Source organism: Phyllobates terribilis, unplaced genomic scaffold (genome assembly GCF_046119375.1).
Source record: "Phyllobates terribilis strain yellow unplaced genomic scaffold, ASM4611937v1 Scaffold_11__3_contigs__length_659146591, whole genome shotgun sequence".
NCBI classification, from domain to species: Eukaryota; Metazoa; Chordata; class Amphibia; order Anura; family Dendrobatidae; genus Phyllobates; species Phyllobates terribilis.
In genome coordinates this window covers 544739453-544755623 of record NW_027362771.1, presented here as the reverse complement: position 1 = coordinate 544755623, position 16171 = coordinate 544739453, and positions in this window count along the sequence as shown.

Sequence of the window (16171 nt, the reverse complement as noted above, 5' to 3'; positions counted from 1 at the left end):
CTTCAAACCTCCCTCCAGACATCCCCAAGTCTCTGCATGGCGACCTCCACCCCAGGACATTCAGAACTAATCCTAGAAAATTCACCAAAATGGGGATGAACACCATAATTACAGAAAAATGGTGAGGTTCCCATAGACTGATTTACTCTATTGTTAATGGCAAACTCAGCAAGAGGTAAAAACGAAGACCAATCCTCCTGGGCTGCCACAAAGCACCTTAAAATTTGTTCCAAAGATTGCTTTGTCCTCTCAGTCTGACCGTTAGTTTCAGGGTGGTTTTCCCACCAGACAGAGGCAAATCCATGATGAAAATGTGACACCCCAGGGGTCTGGTTGCCACAGTAATAGAGATATTATGTCTGAGAGCAAGTGGGAGGTTTCTCTGGTCAGGATCCCTAAGCATGCAACACGGTCCGCCCAGACCTGGGAGGGGAGGAATCTGCCCTTATAAACTGGGTCTGGGCAGGATTAGAGCAGTCAGAGCCTGGAGAGGGAAAGGAAGAACTAGGAGCTCTGTAGGAGCAGTAGCAGAAGTCCAGGGGCTGGAGCTGAGCAGAGTTCGCCCTGGACGAAGATACTAAAACCGGACACAGGAGTCCGAGGCTGTGGGGACATCCAGGTCCAGCAGCAGAAACCAGCCGGCAGGGGATTCCAGGTCCTCTGGCCATAGAAGCCCGGAGGCTCAGTCACAGAGAAGGGACCAGCGCCGCCATCCAGGAGCGGAGGCTAACAGAAGGCCCCAAGTCACCAGCCATACGGGTGAGCACCACACGGTATACTCAGGGACGTGGGCTACTTGTAACCGCTGACAGCAAGGTAGCCAGGAAGAGTGCAGATAAACGGGGAGGCCTACAACTCCACCTGGCCAGGGGAACTCCTGCTTGCTCGCAGACTGACCAGGCCCCTTATACTAGCCAGTACTCCCAGGAGGGTCTGTCTTGTACCATCAGTAAAGACCCTGAACTGCACCTCACGTCTCTGTGATTCCTTGCCGCTCCAGCACCATTAGCACTGGGACCCTCACACCATCACTCCCATCATCATCCACATTAGCTGCCCTGAGGCAATACTCCTCCCGTAGGGAGTTATCCCATACTCGGCTGCGCAACCAACATCAGCCTCAGCGGTCGGCAGCGCAGCGGCGGTCCCCACTGACCGCAATCCACGGGTGGCGTAGTCGGACACTTATTTCAACAATTAGACTGCCACTGGTTTGACCGCCCTGGGCACGGACCGGGTCACCGCCACGGAGAACTACAACCCCCAGCGATCCGGCTCCGGGTATTCCCCCTGCACAGCAGCAGCGCACAGGCCCAGGGGGCGCGTCAACTTTGGCGTAGTCGGCAGGATTTCGTGCCCGCAACCACCGGGTACTGCGTGCCTGAAAAAGAGACTTTTATACTTACCTGTGGTGAAGTTTCCCGCCATCCGGAGCCGATTCCCGCCATCAGACGCCATCTTGGACCGTTTCCCGCCGTCTTCTGCCTTCTTCCCGCCATCCGCAGCTGCTTCCCGCCTTCGGACGCCATCTTCGGGACGCCGCACGGGAATAAGAGGGGCGTGGACGCCGAAAGCGCGCGAGATCCGAAGCTCCGCCCCACGCTCCGCCCCACGCTCTGACGCTGCGCAAGGTCCTGGAAGGGAGGAAGAGCGACGCTGACGTCATCGGAGCGCGACGCCAGGTCCTCAACCCCGACGATCGACTGCGGAGCCGCGGCCTACGGAAGAAGAGCATCGCAAGGTAGGCCACGGTCCACTAGGGGGGAGGAGGATGCCGGATACCGAGGGGAGCTCCACTGCCACAGCCACCGCCAGCGCAACCGCTGCAGCAGTCATGCCATTCACCATGCCCTATATCCCGGGGGCAGCCTGGCTACCCCAGTACTCAGGGGAGTCACATACCCTAAATGACTTTCGAGAAAGACTGGATAGCCTCTTCCAGGTGTACCCTCTCACAGAAGAGCAAAAAGTGAGCATCCTAGTGGCCCAATTAATCGGGGCAGCCCAAAGGGAGGTAAAGTCCTGGCCACTTGGGAGGAAGAGGACCGTCAGAGACATATTAGCCCGGCTGAAAGACACATTTGACACCCGCACCTCAGCCGAAATGAAGCTCAGATTTTACGGGTGTAAACAGCGGGCACATGAGAGTATAAGAGACTATGCTCTTAACCTTCAAGAGGCCCTGAGAGCCATTAAGCAGGCAGACCCTGACAGCGTGGGAAATGAAGATAAGCTGTTGACTGAACAATTTATTGAGGGTCTACTGTGCAATGCCCACCGAACCCAGTTGCGGGCAATGGCCTTACAGGACCCTGACCTGGACTTTGCACAGTTCAAGGACAGAGCCATCCGGGTGCTCCGAGAACCGGCACCAGGTGGCGCTGTGACCCACAGGCGCCCTGCTATCACTTACCACCAGGAGACGGCGCCCTTGTCTGCAGGGCCTGTGGGAGCTGATGCGCAGGCTTTAAACAGTGACCCGGCAACAGACCTGCACCATCAGGTCCAAGAGCTGACTAAGAGTGTTGCCGCGCTAACCAGAACTGTGCAGTCTTTACAGGTCTCTTCTCCAGGAAAGATCCAGCTGGCATCCGGACCGGAGGACGTCCCGTGGCGCCGACTGAGGAGGACCCCACCGGCCAGAGGAAGACCCAGCGACAGATATAACGAGGACGGACGACCCATCTGCCGCCGCTGCAATCAACCCGGACATGTAGCAAGGTACTGTCATTTAAACGGGCACAACCTGGGGTAGAGGGCCAACCCCCAGGCATAAGACCATCAGGCCCATCAAACTGGCGTGATAAATACGTAGGGGGACGTCCAATCTTGCCTGTGGTACTGGATGGCATTCCTATGAGTGCCCTACTAGACACCGGGTCACAGGTCACCACCATCCCGTACGTGCTCTTCAAGCAGTACTGGAATGACTCGGACATAACCCGCTACCCAGATGACGACCTGAGTATCATCGCCAGCAATGGTCAGCCCGTGCCGCAGGTGGGATTCAAAGAGGTGACCATTAAGATCGGTAAAGTCGAACTGGCGGCACAAGGACTGATAATAGTGGACATAGACCGTCATGAGAGTCACCCTAGAATAACCTTGGGAACTAATGTGATTGAAAATTGTCTTGCAGAGGTGATTCTCATTTTACAGCAGGTTGCCAAGAACGCCAGTTCCGGCCAGCAGCGTGTGCTCCAAAAAGACATCCGGGCACTGATGAAGTGGCAACAGGTGGAACTATCTGGTGGTGAGATAGGTAGCGTGAGAATGTGTGACCCGTTCCCTATTGCCATGCCCCCAAAAAGTGAGATGATGATTTGGTGCCGGGCAGCTATTGGTCTAAGAGGTAGAGACTACCAAGCAATGGTAGAACCCGTCTACTCAGACAGTAGGCCCACCATTTTGACAGCACGGGGGGTGGTCGATGGGAGGGTGCCCGTTCGCATCATAAATATCGGGGAGAGAGAAGTACACCTGCCCCGGTATGCCACGCTAGCCAAATTGTTCACCATAAACCAGAATTCTGTACAGGCCGTGGAACCCTTGCCTCCATCTCAACCAGAGGAAGGTAACGGCTCTAAGAAACCAATGGAGGACTGGTGTCAGCAACTACATTTGGGTACTGACTCCACTCCCTCACACCAGAAACAGGGAGTCTATCGGGTGGTTCGAGAGTACGAGAGAGTGTTTAGTAAACACCCGCTAGACTTCGGGCGAGTAAAGGGGGTAGAACACCACATCCCCACGGGAGACCATCCTCCTATAAAGGAGAGATACCGACCCGTACCCCCTGCACACTACCAACACGCCAAGGGGATGCTTAGAGACATGAAGGAGGCTGGGGTAATCAGGGACAGCTGTAGCCCCTGGGCAGCTCCACTAGTCTTAGTGAAAAAGAAAGACAACACCATGAGAATGTGTGTAGACTACAGGAAGGTCAACCGTATCACACACAAAGATGCGTACCCGTTACCAAGGATAGAAGAGTCCTTAGCTGCATTAAAATCTGCTAACTTCTTCTCTACTTTGGATCTCACTAGCGGGTACTGGCAGGTTCCTGTAGCAGAGGCGGACCGGGAGAAGACCGCATTCACCACCCCGATGGGTCTCAGTGAATTTAACTGCATGCCGTTCGGGCTCTGCAACGCACCAGGAACCTTCCAACGGTTGATGGAATGCTGTCTGGGACACCGGAACTTCGAGACGGTCCTGTTATACCTGGACGATGTCATCGTCTATTCCAAGACCTACGAGGACCACCTGAAACACCTGGCAGAAGTGTTCGAAGCTCTGGCAAACTACGGCCTAAAGGTGAAACCCTCCAAGTGTCACCTCCTGAAACCAAAGGTGCAGTACCTGGGACACGTGGTGAGTGCTGACGGAGTGGCTCCCGACCCTGATAAGATCACCGTAATTAAGGACTGGCCAAGACCCTCCAGCATAAAGGAAGTGCGGCAGTTCCTCGGGTTGGTAGGCTACTACCGAAGATTCATTCCCGGTTTCACCAAAATGGCAGCCCCTATGCAGGACCTCCTGATAGGTCAATCTCGGAAAGCCAAAAACCAGAAGCCGCTCTTCAGGTGGGAAAAGCTGGAAGAGGAGTCCTTTTGACAGCTGAAGATGGCCCTCACGGGGGATGAAATCCTGGCATATCCAGACTACAGCCAGCCCTTTATCCTCCACACGGACGCAAGCAACATCGGGCTAGGAGCCGTACTGTCCCAGATCCAGCAAGGGAAAGAACGGGTAATCGCTTACGCCAGCCGAAAGCTACGGCCCACGGAGAGGAACCCTGAGAATTATAGCTCATTCAAGCTGGAGTTCCTGGTGTGGCATGCCCTTTGTTGAGCTGATTGGTATATATGTAGCTTACCACGGGCCTAGGTGGTCTGGAGTTGGGACCCGGTCCTATTTGTCTACCCTTTTATATGCATTACTTCAACTTTGATATACAGTAAGGTTTTTAATATAGGCAGTATAGGTACCGTCCCAATTTAGGGTCACCTTGCCGCTGGTGGGACGGCTTGTATACTTTTTTTGATCAAAAATAGTTCACTAAGTACCCTATATTTATTATGCAATTTTGCTTTACATTTATATATAATTATGGTAGGGTATGAGATATATTTTTGTCTTGCTTCTTTTTTGCTATTGTGAACATGCCTCTGTTTCTTGTATGTCTGCCATCTTAGACCTCAGTTCACATTGTCTGGTTTTTTGACTTGTTTGCATTCTGTGCAATTTAAGGGTGTGGCATGCCCTTTGTTGAGCTGATTGGTATATATGTAGCTTACCACGGGCCTAGGTGGTCTGGAGTTGGGACCCGGTCCTATTTGTCTACCCTTTTATATGCATTACTTCAACTTTGATATACAGTAAGGTTTTTAATATAGGCAGTATAGGTACCGTCCCAATTTAGGGTCACCTTGCCGCTGGTGGGACGGCTTGTATACTTTTTTTGATCAAAAATAGTTCACTAAGTACCCTATATTTATTATGCAATTTTGCTTTACATTTATATATAATTATGGTAGGGTATGAGATATATTTTTGTCTTGCTTCTTTTTTGCTAGTGTGAACATGCCTCTGTTTCTTGTATGTCTGCCATCTTAGACCTCAGTTCACATTGTCTGGTTTTTTGACTTGTTTGCATTCTGTGCAATTTAAGGGTGTGGCATGCCCTTTGTTGAGCTGATTGGTATATATGTAGCTTACCACGGGCCTAGGTGGTCTGGAGTTGGGACCCGGTCCTATTTGTCTACCCTTTTATATGCATTACTTCAACTTTGATATACAGTAAGGTTTTTAATATAGGCAGTATAGGTACCGTCCCAATTTAGGGTCACCTTGCCGCTGGTGGGACGGCTTGTATACTTTTTTTGATCAAAAATAGTTCACTAAGTACCCTATATTTATTATGCAATTTTGCTTTACATTTATATATAATTATGGTAGGGTATGAGATATATTTTTGTCTTGCTTCTTTTTTGCTAGTTCCTGGCAGTAGTGTGGGCAGTGACCGAACGTTTCAAGCATTACCTTGCCTCCTCCAAATTTACCGTGTACACGGATAACAACCCGTTGACACACCTGGACACTGCAAGGCTCGGTGCTCTGGAACAGAGATGGATGGCCCGCCTGTCCAACTTTGAATTCACCATCAAATACCGGGCAGGACGATCAAATGCCAACGCGGATGCCCTGTCTAGAATGCCGAACTTACCGGACGTAGGGGAAGATCCAGAAGATCTGGAAGAAGTTGAGCTCCCTGCGTTCCACCGTCATGGGATTACTCTGTATTCCCACCGTGTGAAAGACAGGCGCTCCATGACGTTCAATCCCTTGCCCCACTACAACTGGGCGGAGACGCAAGACAGTGATCCCGCAGTCCGTCTGGTGAAGGAAATGCTGACCCAAGCCGATGCCAGTCTTGACCCAGACGCTCCGGAGGAGACCAAGCAACTGTGGAAGGAGAAAAGTAAGCTGTTCCTCTACAGGGAGAAGCTGTGCCGGAGAATGGTTAACTCTCGAACACATGAGTTGACCTGGCAGGTAGTGGTCCCAAGACGAGACGCGGCTATGATTCTGGAGGCATACCACAACGGAGCAGGACACTTCGGATGGAAGAAGCTGGAGTTCTTGTTGCGTGAACGGTTCTACTGGGTAGGCATGAGAGGAGCCATCGAGAGGTGGTGCAGAGACTGTGGCCCGTGCCACCTGAGAAGAAAGGACCGTGCCAGCCAGAAGACTCCCTTGCAGCCCATCATCACCAGACAGCCACTGGAACTGGTAGCCCTGGACCATGTGAAACTGGCTCCAAGCAGATCTGGGTATGTCTACGCCCTCACAATCGTGGATCATTACTCCCGGTTCCTGGTGGTGGTCCCGGTCAAGGACTTAACGGCTCAAACAGCAGCTAGAGCCTTCCAGCAGCACTTCTGCCGTCCACACGGGTACCCGGACCAAGTGTTGACAGATCAAGGACCAGCCTTTGAAGCGGAGGTCTTCCAGGAGTTCTGCAACCTGTATGGCTGCAAGAAGATAAGAACAACGCCCTATCACCCTCAAACCAATGTACTCTGCGAGAAGATGAACCAGGTGGTGTTAGATCTGCTAAAAACATTGCCCCTGGAAGAACGCAGTCTGTGGCCTGAGAAACTGCCCGATCTGGTGGACCTGTATAACCACATCCCTGTAGGTTCCACCAACTGTACCCCGGCTTACCTAATGAGAGCAAGACCTTGTAAGCTGCCTATTGACCTGGATATGGGAGTCCTGACGCCTGAGGACACCTCGCCAGAGGCAGACTGGGATACAGAACGGCAGCAGCAGTATCGGAAAGTGCAGGAGAGCGTCGAGCGAAGTCTGTCTCAAGCTAGAGAAAGGCAAGAGAAGGCTTATAACCAGTATGCTCCCGCTGTTCCCTTGGTACCTGGAGAGCAGGTCTTGAAGAGGAAGAGGCGGCTCCACAAGTTGGGCGACCAGTGGGAGAAGGACCCGTACACCGTACTGCCATCAAGCCATGAGAACCCAAAAATCTGCGTAATCAGTAAGGATGGAGGAGAAACCACAGCCATTGTCTCCAGAGACCACCTGAAGAAGTGTCCCGAGCAGCTGCAAAGCCCTGAAGAAGATCAAGAAAACCCTCAACCCGCAGAGGAAAGGGAAGAAATGATCAGTACCGTACTCGGAGACTTCCCCCGGTCTTGGACACAAGTAAACGGCGCTGTCGTGGTACCCGTCCTCACCTTTCTCCAGCCAGCCCCCAAGTGCCTACAGAGGAACCAGTAGAGCTGGAAGAGCAGCCGGCCCAAGAGGCAGAATAGTCCACACCAGCAGTGTGAGCCTGCCGTGCCCCTAGTGAGCCAAAGAGTGCGCAGAAAGCTGCCCAGCTTACCCATAACACCCCCTACACCCTGTAGTGCAGGACCAGTTAGTGAGCTCCGTAGGTCCACTAGAGTCACTAGAGGTCAGATGCCCGCTCGCTGGAGAATCTAACCTGTAATGTGAATTTACCTGTAAACTGCAAATGTTGAAAATGGTCTATGTTTGTTGCCTGTTTATTAATTATGTTTCTCTAGTTACCCTTCAGGTTTATTTGGACTGACAGGTTATGGACGCTGAATAACCGGAACTACATTGTAGATAGTTGCACCTTGGTGCCTCTTGCGAAGACGGCCGCGGAAGAGAAAACCTGTCTGGCGTGGCCTACTTGCGGCCCAAAGTAGCTAGCTCCAGCCTTGCAGCCACGCCCAAGGACAACGCAAGGGGTTTGCTTTGGACAGGTCCCCTACTTCCCTTAAAACTTCACCTTGGGTGATATGGACACCCGGTCACGGAAACGCCGTGACCTCTACAGACTAAAGCTTCTTGTAAATATGTTGTCTTGTTATTGTTATACCTTGTATTTAGGTTTCTTTAAAAATGTGTTTAGTCCCGGAGTACTAAAATTTACTAGGGGGGAATGTGACACCCCAGGGGTCTGGTTGCCACAGTAATAGAGATATTATGTCTGAGAGCAAGTGGGAGGTTTCTCTGGTCAGGATCCCTAAGCATGCAACACGGTCCGCCCAGACCTGGGAGGGGAGGAATCTGCCCTTATAAACTGGGTCTGGGCGGGATTAGAGCAGTCAGAGCCTGGAGAGGGAAAGGAAGAACTAGGAGCTCTGTAGGAGCAGTAGCAGAAGTCCAGGGGCTGGAGCTGAGCAGAGTTCGCCCTGGACGAAGATACTAAAACCGGACACAGGAGTCCGAGGCTGTGGGGACATCCAGGTCCAGCAGCAGAAACCAGCCGGCAGGGGATTCCAGGTCCTCTGGCCATAGAAGCCCGGAGGCTCAGTCACAGAGAAGGGACCAGCGCCGCCATCCAGGAGCGGAGGCTAACAGAAGGCCCCAAGTCACCAGCCATACGGGTGAGCACCACACGGTATACTCAGGGACGTGGGCTACTTGTAACCGCTGACAGCAAGGTAGCCAGGAAGAGTGCAGATAAACGGGGAGGCCTACAACTCCACCTGGCCAGGGGAACTCCTGCTTGCTCGCAGACTGACCAGGCCCCTTATACTAGCCAGTACTCCCGGGAGGGTCTGTCTTGTACCATCAGTAAAGACCCTGAACTGCACCTCACGTCTCTGTGATTCCTTGCCGCTCCAGCACCATTAGCACTGGGACCCTCACACCATCACTCCCATCATCATCCACATTAGCTGCCCTGAGGCAATACTCCTCCCGTGGGGAGTTATCCCATACTCGGCTGCGCAACCAACATCAGCCTCAGCGGTCGGCAGCGCAGCGGCGGTCCCCACTGACCGCAATCCACGGGTGGCGTAGTCGGACACTTATTTCAACAATTAGACTGCCACTGGTTTGACCGCCCTGGGCACGGACCGGGTCACCGCCACGGAGAACTACAACCCCCAGCGATCCGGCTCCGGGTATTCCCCCTGCACAGCAGCAGCGCACAGGCCCAGGGGGCGCGTCAAAAACCATGGACAGATGAGTCCATGGTCTTTCTGGATTTGGCAATGGAGCCAATTCCCCGACCGGTCGGTTATGACAGACTTTAGCGCGTGTGCAGACTTCACAAACTGATACAAATCCTTTAATATCATTATGTATGGACGGACACCAAAAAAGTCTAGTAATGGCCGTCCGTGTAGCAGTAACCCCAGGATAACCACTCAAGACGGAATCATGGAACTCTTGCAACAGACGCAATCTTAGGTACACAGGCACAAATAATTTGGACCCTAGAGTAGTGGAAGGAGCCAACGACTGGACTTTACAGATCTCCTCTTCCAACTCTGAGGTTACCATATAAACCACAATACCCTGAGGAATAAGAGAGGATGGAGGTTCTGGATGGGAAATTGAATAGAGATAATGCGACAGCTTTCACATTCTTAGACCCTGGCCAGAATGTGATAGAAAATTTAAACCTAGAGAAAAAGATCATCTGGCCTGTCTAGGAGTTAGCTATTTAGCTAATTGAATGTAAGCTAGATTCTTGTGATCAGTGACCACAGTATCTGGATGAACTGCCCCCTCCAAAAAATGCCTCCATTCCTCAAAGGCCAATTTAAAAGCAAGTACCTCCCGATTCCCAACATAATTTCTTTCCACAGATGACAATTTTTTAGAAAAAAAAAGCACATGGACACAGGTTAGTCAGAGTTTTGCACCCCTGCGATAAAATTGCCCCTACTCCAACCCCCGAAGCATCCACCTCCACAATGTATGGTTCATGGAGATTGCATTGGATTAGAATGGGAGCAGACATGAAATACTCTTAATTTTTTCGAAAGCCCTGATAGTGTCACGGGTGTGTTAGAAGTGACAGGCAGTCACCCTGCAGTTGGTTGCAGGAGATCTCTTTGTTTGGCATTACAGACAACTTCTTAGAAGCTGTCTCTCTAGGACCCAGCGGCTACCTTCCTATGGCTAATTAACACCCTGACCTGGGTGTATAAGTACCTGCTGTGTGCCAGAGGGAGGTGCCGGCGATACTCACATTTACCCCTTGTTAAGGCTCAGAGCAAGTGCATTACTTCTTCCTCTCTGGAGCTGTGAGGATGGGTTTCATCTCTCTAAAGTCGACTAAAAGCTAAACTATCTTCCCTTTTCTGTTCCCCCATTGTTGTCCTTAGCTGTCAGTGGGGATCGACTAGCGCTCTTCCCCTTCCTTCCCTAGCCAGGGTTTAACGTCTGGTAAAGACAGGGTGACGTTTGCGTGCGGCGATTGGTGAAGAAACAATATAGGGACGTTAGTGGAGACAGGGTAATATCAGATTAACCTAGGAGGTCTCCACTTCCCCCTTTCCCTAATGTCTGGGCTCCCTTTCCCTCTTCTCTTTGTGTTGCATTAGTCTTTTCCACACCGTGCGTGACAGATAGCATCCGACGACAAAAACTTGAGATTTGCCCTGTTATGTGTAAGGTCAGTAAGAGGTTTAGCAATCTGAGAAAAGCCCTTGATAAATTTCCTATAATAGATGGCGAATCCCAGAAAACGTTTCAAACCTTTAAGATCACAAGGTTGAACCCAATCAATTTATGGCCTGCACCTTCCCAGGGTCCATCTTAAACCCTTCTGCTGACAATATAAACCCCAAAGCTGAAATTTCCTCAACAGAAAAAAACACAATTCTGTAATTTAGAAAACAAAGACTTTTCCCTCAACCTTTCAATACAACACAGACATGTTCCTGGTGAGAGTCCAAATCAGGCAAGAAAATTAGAATATCATCCAGGTAAATCACAACATATCTTCGAATGCAATCAGAGAAATATCATTCATAACATTTTGAAAAACAGCAGGTGCATTGGACATGCCAAATGGCATGACAAGATTTTCAAATAGACCCTCAGACGTTAAGAACGCCATTTTCCACTTATCCCACTTCCGGAAGCGTATCAAATTGTAAGCCCCTCTACGATCAAGTTTAGAAAACCACCTGGCTCCCAGAAGCTGATTATTTAGGTCAGGGATGAGTTGAAGTGGGTAAGTATTTGTAAACGTGATTTTGTTTAGTTCTTGGAAATCGAGGCAAGGACGGAGACACCCATCTTTCTTCTTTACAAAGAAAAATCCGGCAGCTACAGGGTAGGAGGAGGGACGGATATGACCCTTCTGTAAACTTTTGTTAACCTTTTCTTTCATGGCGGCCCGTTCAGGCCCAAATAAATTGTAAAGGCGAGCTTTAGGTAATTTGGCATTAGGGACTAGATTAAGAGCACAATTATAAGGACGATAGGAAGGTGGTATCTCCGCCTCTTTTTCCGAGAACACATCTCCGAAGTCCTTCAGGTACCCCAGCAGACCCTTCAGAGTAGCAGAGCATATTTGTACAGACTTTAGACATTTCTTGTAACAATTGGAGCTCCATTTAACAATCTCCTTCTGATACCAATCGATAATAGGATTGTGAATATGCAACCATGGATGCCCCAGTACCAACCCAGCAGGTAAATTATCCAAAACAAAACAGGAGATGGATTCAGCTTCAGAGTGGAGTGCTCCCACTTGGAGCGTGAAATCCCCTGTTACCCTTTTGACCAAATTCTAGGCTAACAGTGTCTTGTCAATGGTGAAAATTTGAATGGGTCTGTGAAGATCTGAGGTTGTGGGTTGTAATAATCACCTACGCAGGTTAACGATGCAACTATTTTTTATTCCTTACATCTATGATCTTACAGCAATTCCGGGTAGATGTCCAATACAATGCCCCCAGTCCACAAAATCCCAATCTTGGGCTGGTAGTTCCACTGCTCCCATACCTGGTGATACTGTCTCCCAACTTTTGGGTAATGACCTCTGCCAGAGAAAACGACCAAAGCGTCTTTAAGAGTTTCGGAAAGGCATTTGTGGAACTGGCACCTGAGAGCTGCATTGTTCCACAGAACTTCAGTGGACCATTGCGGGAACGCAGTGCAGTAGTCCTCAGCTATGCGACCCCCTTGTGCCAGGTTCGTAATCTTAGCGTCAGTGACCTAGATCTTATCGAGTTCGTCATAGATCAGACTTAAAGTGTCAAAAAGGCATTCACAGAAGACCACTCTGGGGCTTGTGGGAACAAGAAAAATGCCCAGGTCTGATGACCCTCTCGCAGTATGGACAAGATTATTCCCACCCACTGGAACTCATATCCTGATGACTGGAGACACAAGGTAAAAAATAACTTACAGGTCTCCCTGAACACCCTAAATTGGTCTTTCACTCCCGAAAATGTATCAGGTTTGGGAGAGACTAACTGTACGTCAAAGGATTCTGACATCACAGCCACTGCCGGCAGTGGAGGGCTATGAGAGATGCTCATAAAATTAACTATCTGACCCTGCAAATGATATTGTGATGACTCCAGATTCGGGCATTCCTTAGCCAGATTCTGAGTCATATGTGTCAAATTCGCTGAGTCGGGATAGTCAAGGGGTCCGAAGTCAAGAGGGAAGAGACAAAGGCGTTGTCAGGTAACAGTCCGAGGTCAAATTACAAGGAGGATAGCAGATCAGAACAAAGGGGTTAAACAGATGGAGGGTCGGAATGAGGTCCAAGGTCAGGCAATGAAAGATTATCAAGCAAAATACTAGGCACAGAGAAAACCAACCACACTTAGCTGAAGCTACATCTGTCAGAGGTCTGGGACTAACAGCCCAGTTAAGTTGCCGGGCAATCACCTGGGACAATGAACACCTGGAGTCATCCCAGCACCTCCCAGTCTCAGATTGGATGGCCGAGCTGTCAATCAAAAGACCGTCAGCTCAGCATGCCCCTCTCCAGACTGGACACTGAGCTGTCAATCAAAGTACTAACAGCTTCCTCACGTCCCTGTACCAGATTGGATGGCTGAGCCATCAGTAACTGCATCAAACACACACTGAGGGGTGGAATTGTTACAATCATTTAAATGTACACCATCAGAAAGCAACAAATCCCTCTTCTCCCCATCCAGAAAAAGATTGCAGAATAGAGTAACCATCAAGGATGGGAAATCCTGATATTGAGTACTTAACGTGACCTTCCAATACCGGCGGCACTTCTAGCATGCCTCCACAATCTCCTAGGAATCAGTTCGGACCAGACAATTACACAATTATCCTACATGGCCAATATAAGTCCCAAAATCGACTTTAGTAGTAATAAAAGGTCAGCAAGCTTAATCTGACCCAGGTCATTCCCACCTGGATGAATGAGGAGCACTGATGCAAGTGAACATCTCCGGTTAATGGTGATCAACTCAGGTAGCAACTGTACCCATCATATACCACTAATTCTGCACCAATACACTTCTGAGGATGCAAACCTTAACTTGTACCCAAGAGGGTGAAGTTTAGCCCTATGAGCTGCTCAATAGACATGAAAGTCCAATTATCCATATGTGCGGGCAATGACGTAGAAAAAAAACAGCTGTGTTAAAATCAAATCAGTGATCAAATATGACTCAGTGAAGACCATCTACCAGGGTGCTTAATGGTTTCTTCAATCATACCCAATGAAGTTGTGACAACTATTCTGAAAAAAATTCAAAGATTCTATTCCCAAAGCCTGTAAAGAAGATTTGAACACAACATGAAGCTGAAAATAGGACAGATATTTGCCTTCACCGTGGACCAATATTTATAGGATTACAGCGCGAAATGATAAACTGTCTAACCAATTCACAAGGACAACTTAACCCAGCAATTGTCAACCAACAACTGCTTTCTTCCCTGTCAGATTTTGACCTGCAAACACATATTCTGGGCGAACCATCCACAATAAGTAGATCTCCGCTCTTGAACATCCCAACGTGTGCCCATTCGAAGTCACCAATTTCCCCACTGTCAACACTGTAAAGAAAGTTAGTGAAAATGCAGCGGTGAGAAACAAGGTCATGATCACCGGAACAGACGGCTACTGTCGTGGCTAAAATCCTTTGCAGGAGTGCAAAAGAAACAGGATGACTCTTTCCTCTCAACCGTCTTTCTTTCTTCCAGCCCTTCCCAATCTGATATACCTAGAATTATTTAGTGACATCCTTACAAGACCACAGTCTTAACTTCAAAACGATGCCAGAGAAGCCCTTAATAACAGCTGATGCTGATGCACCTGATTCCCTCATTGTGACCAAAAATTGGAATATATTTGAATATCGAGTCTTGATAACAGGAGGAACACCCCCAAGCTGCCTAGAACCAAATATTCCAACGTCTGCAATGATTTTTCTAAGTAGATGGAACAACTGAGTTCTTAAATAAAGTCATAAGTTCTTGCCCACCAACGCCCACATGTGGTCCAGGCATGCTCCCCCTTCCCAAGTGTGTTTCTAGGCACAGATCCAGAAAAAGAAACATTGGGAACAAGAAAATGCATCTAACGCGCCCCCTGGGCCGTGGGGGTACCCGGAGCCGGGCCTTGTAGATGCTGGGGGTTTTAGTCACCGTGGCGGTGACCCGGTCCGTGACCCAGGTGGTCAATCTAAGGGTAGTTTATGTACTTCCGTTATGTACAGTCCGACTACGCCACCTGTGGAATGCAGTTATTGGGAACCGCCGCTGCGGAGCAGTCCACTGAAACTGATGGTGTGTGCAGCAAGGTGATGTGACTCCCCACAGGAAGAGTGGAGCTTCAGGGCAGCGTGTATGGATGATGGTAGTAGTAGTGCAGGGTATCGGTAATAACAACACGGAGTCCTTGCAGTGCAGTCCCAGGGTCTTTACTGTTAGCAATTTTATAGGCCCCAACGGGAGCACCGGCTAGTGATGAAGGCCTGGTCAGTCTGGGAGCAATCCTAGAGTCCTCCTGGCCAGGTAGAGTTGTAGGCCTGCCGTTCTGCCTGTACTCTTTGGCTACCCCACTTATAGTCGTGTTGTAGCCCACGTCCCTGAGTGTAACATGCTGTGCTCACCCGTATGGCTGGTGACTCGGATCCTATGTATTCCTCGCTCCTCTGTGGCGGTACTGGTCCTTTCGTGTGGCTGAGCTTCCGGGCTTCTGATGGGCCAGGAGACCTGCAATCTCCTGCCTTGCGGTATCTGCTGCTGGGTATACAATCCCCACAGCCTCGGACTCCGGAGTCCGGTTCTCTGTATGAACAATCCAGGACGAGCTATCTGCAGCTCCAGTCCCTGGCTTCTGACTCCTGTGTCCTCAACTCGACTACTGACCCTGTCTGAGCTAACCCCGCCTCCAGATCCAGTTATAAAGGGCAGGATCCTCCCCTTTCTGGCCTGGGGCAGGAGGTGTTGCATGTAGTGTGTTCCCTGACCAGGAAACCCCCGTTTTGCTCCCAGACATGGTATTACTACCACTGTGACAACCAGACCCTCTGTGGTGCCACACATCTGTGGCGCCCCTGAGGGTTCGGTCGCCACAGGGGTACTGCATCTCTTTAATGAGGCGTGGTATCTCTCCTTCGAGGTAAGGATGGTGCAGCTGTCAGGACCCCACCTCTGCATCCAACACTACACCTCTCCCACCTGAGGGGGGCTAATATGCACCAGGGTGCTGCGCCATCCGGGATAAGAGGAGATGGGGGGAACCAAAGTTAGGGGGAACCTAGTAGTGGTTGAGGGTGGAGGATGCACATTTAGGTTACACCACCAAATTCATATTTAATAAACGGCCATCTTGGGCTTATGGTCTTTGATTGTGATCTTCATCACTGAACGTGGCTTTCTGTGTGAACCT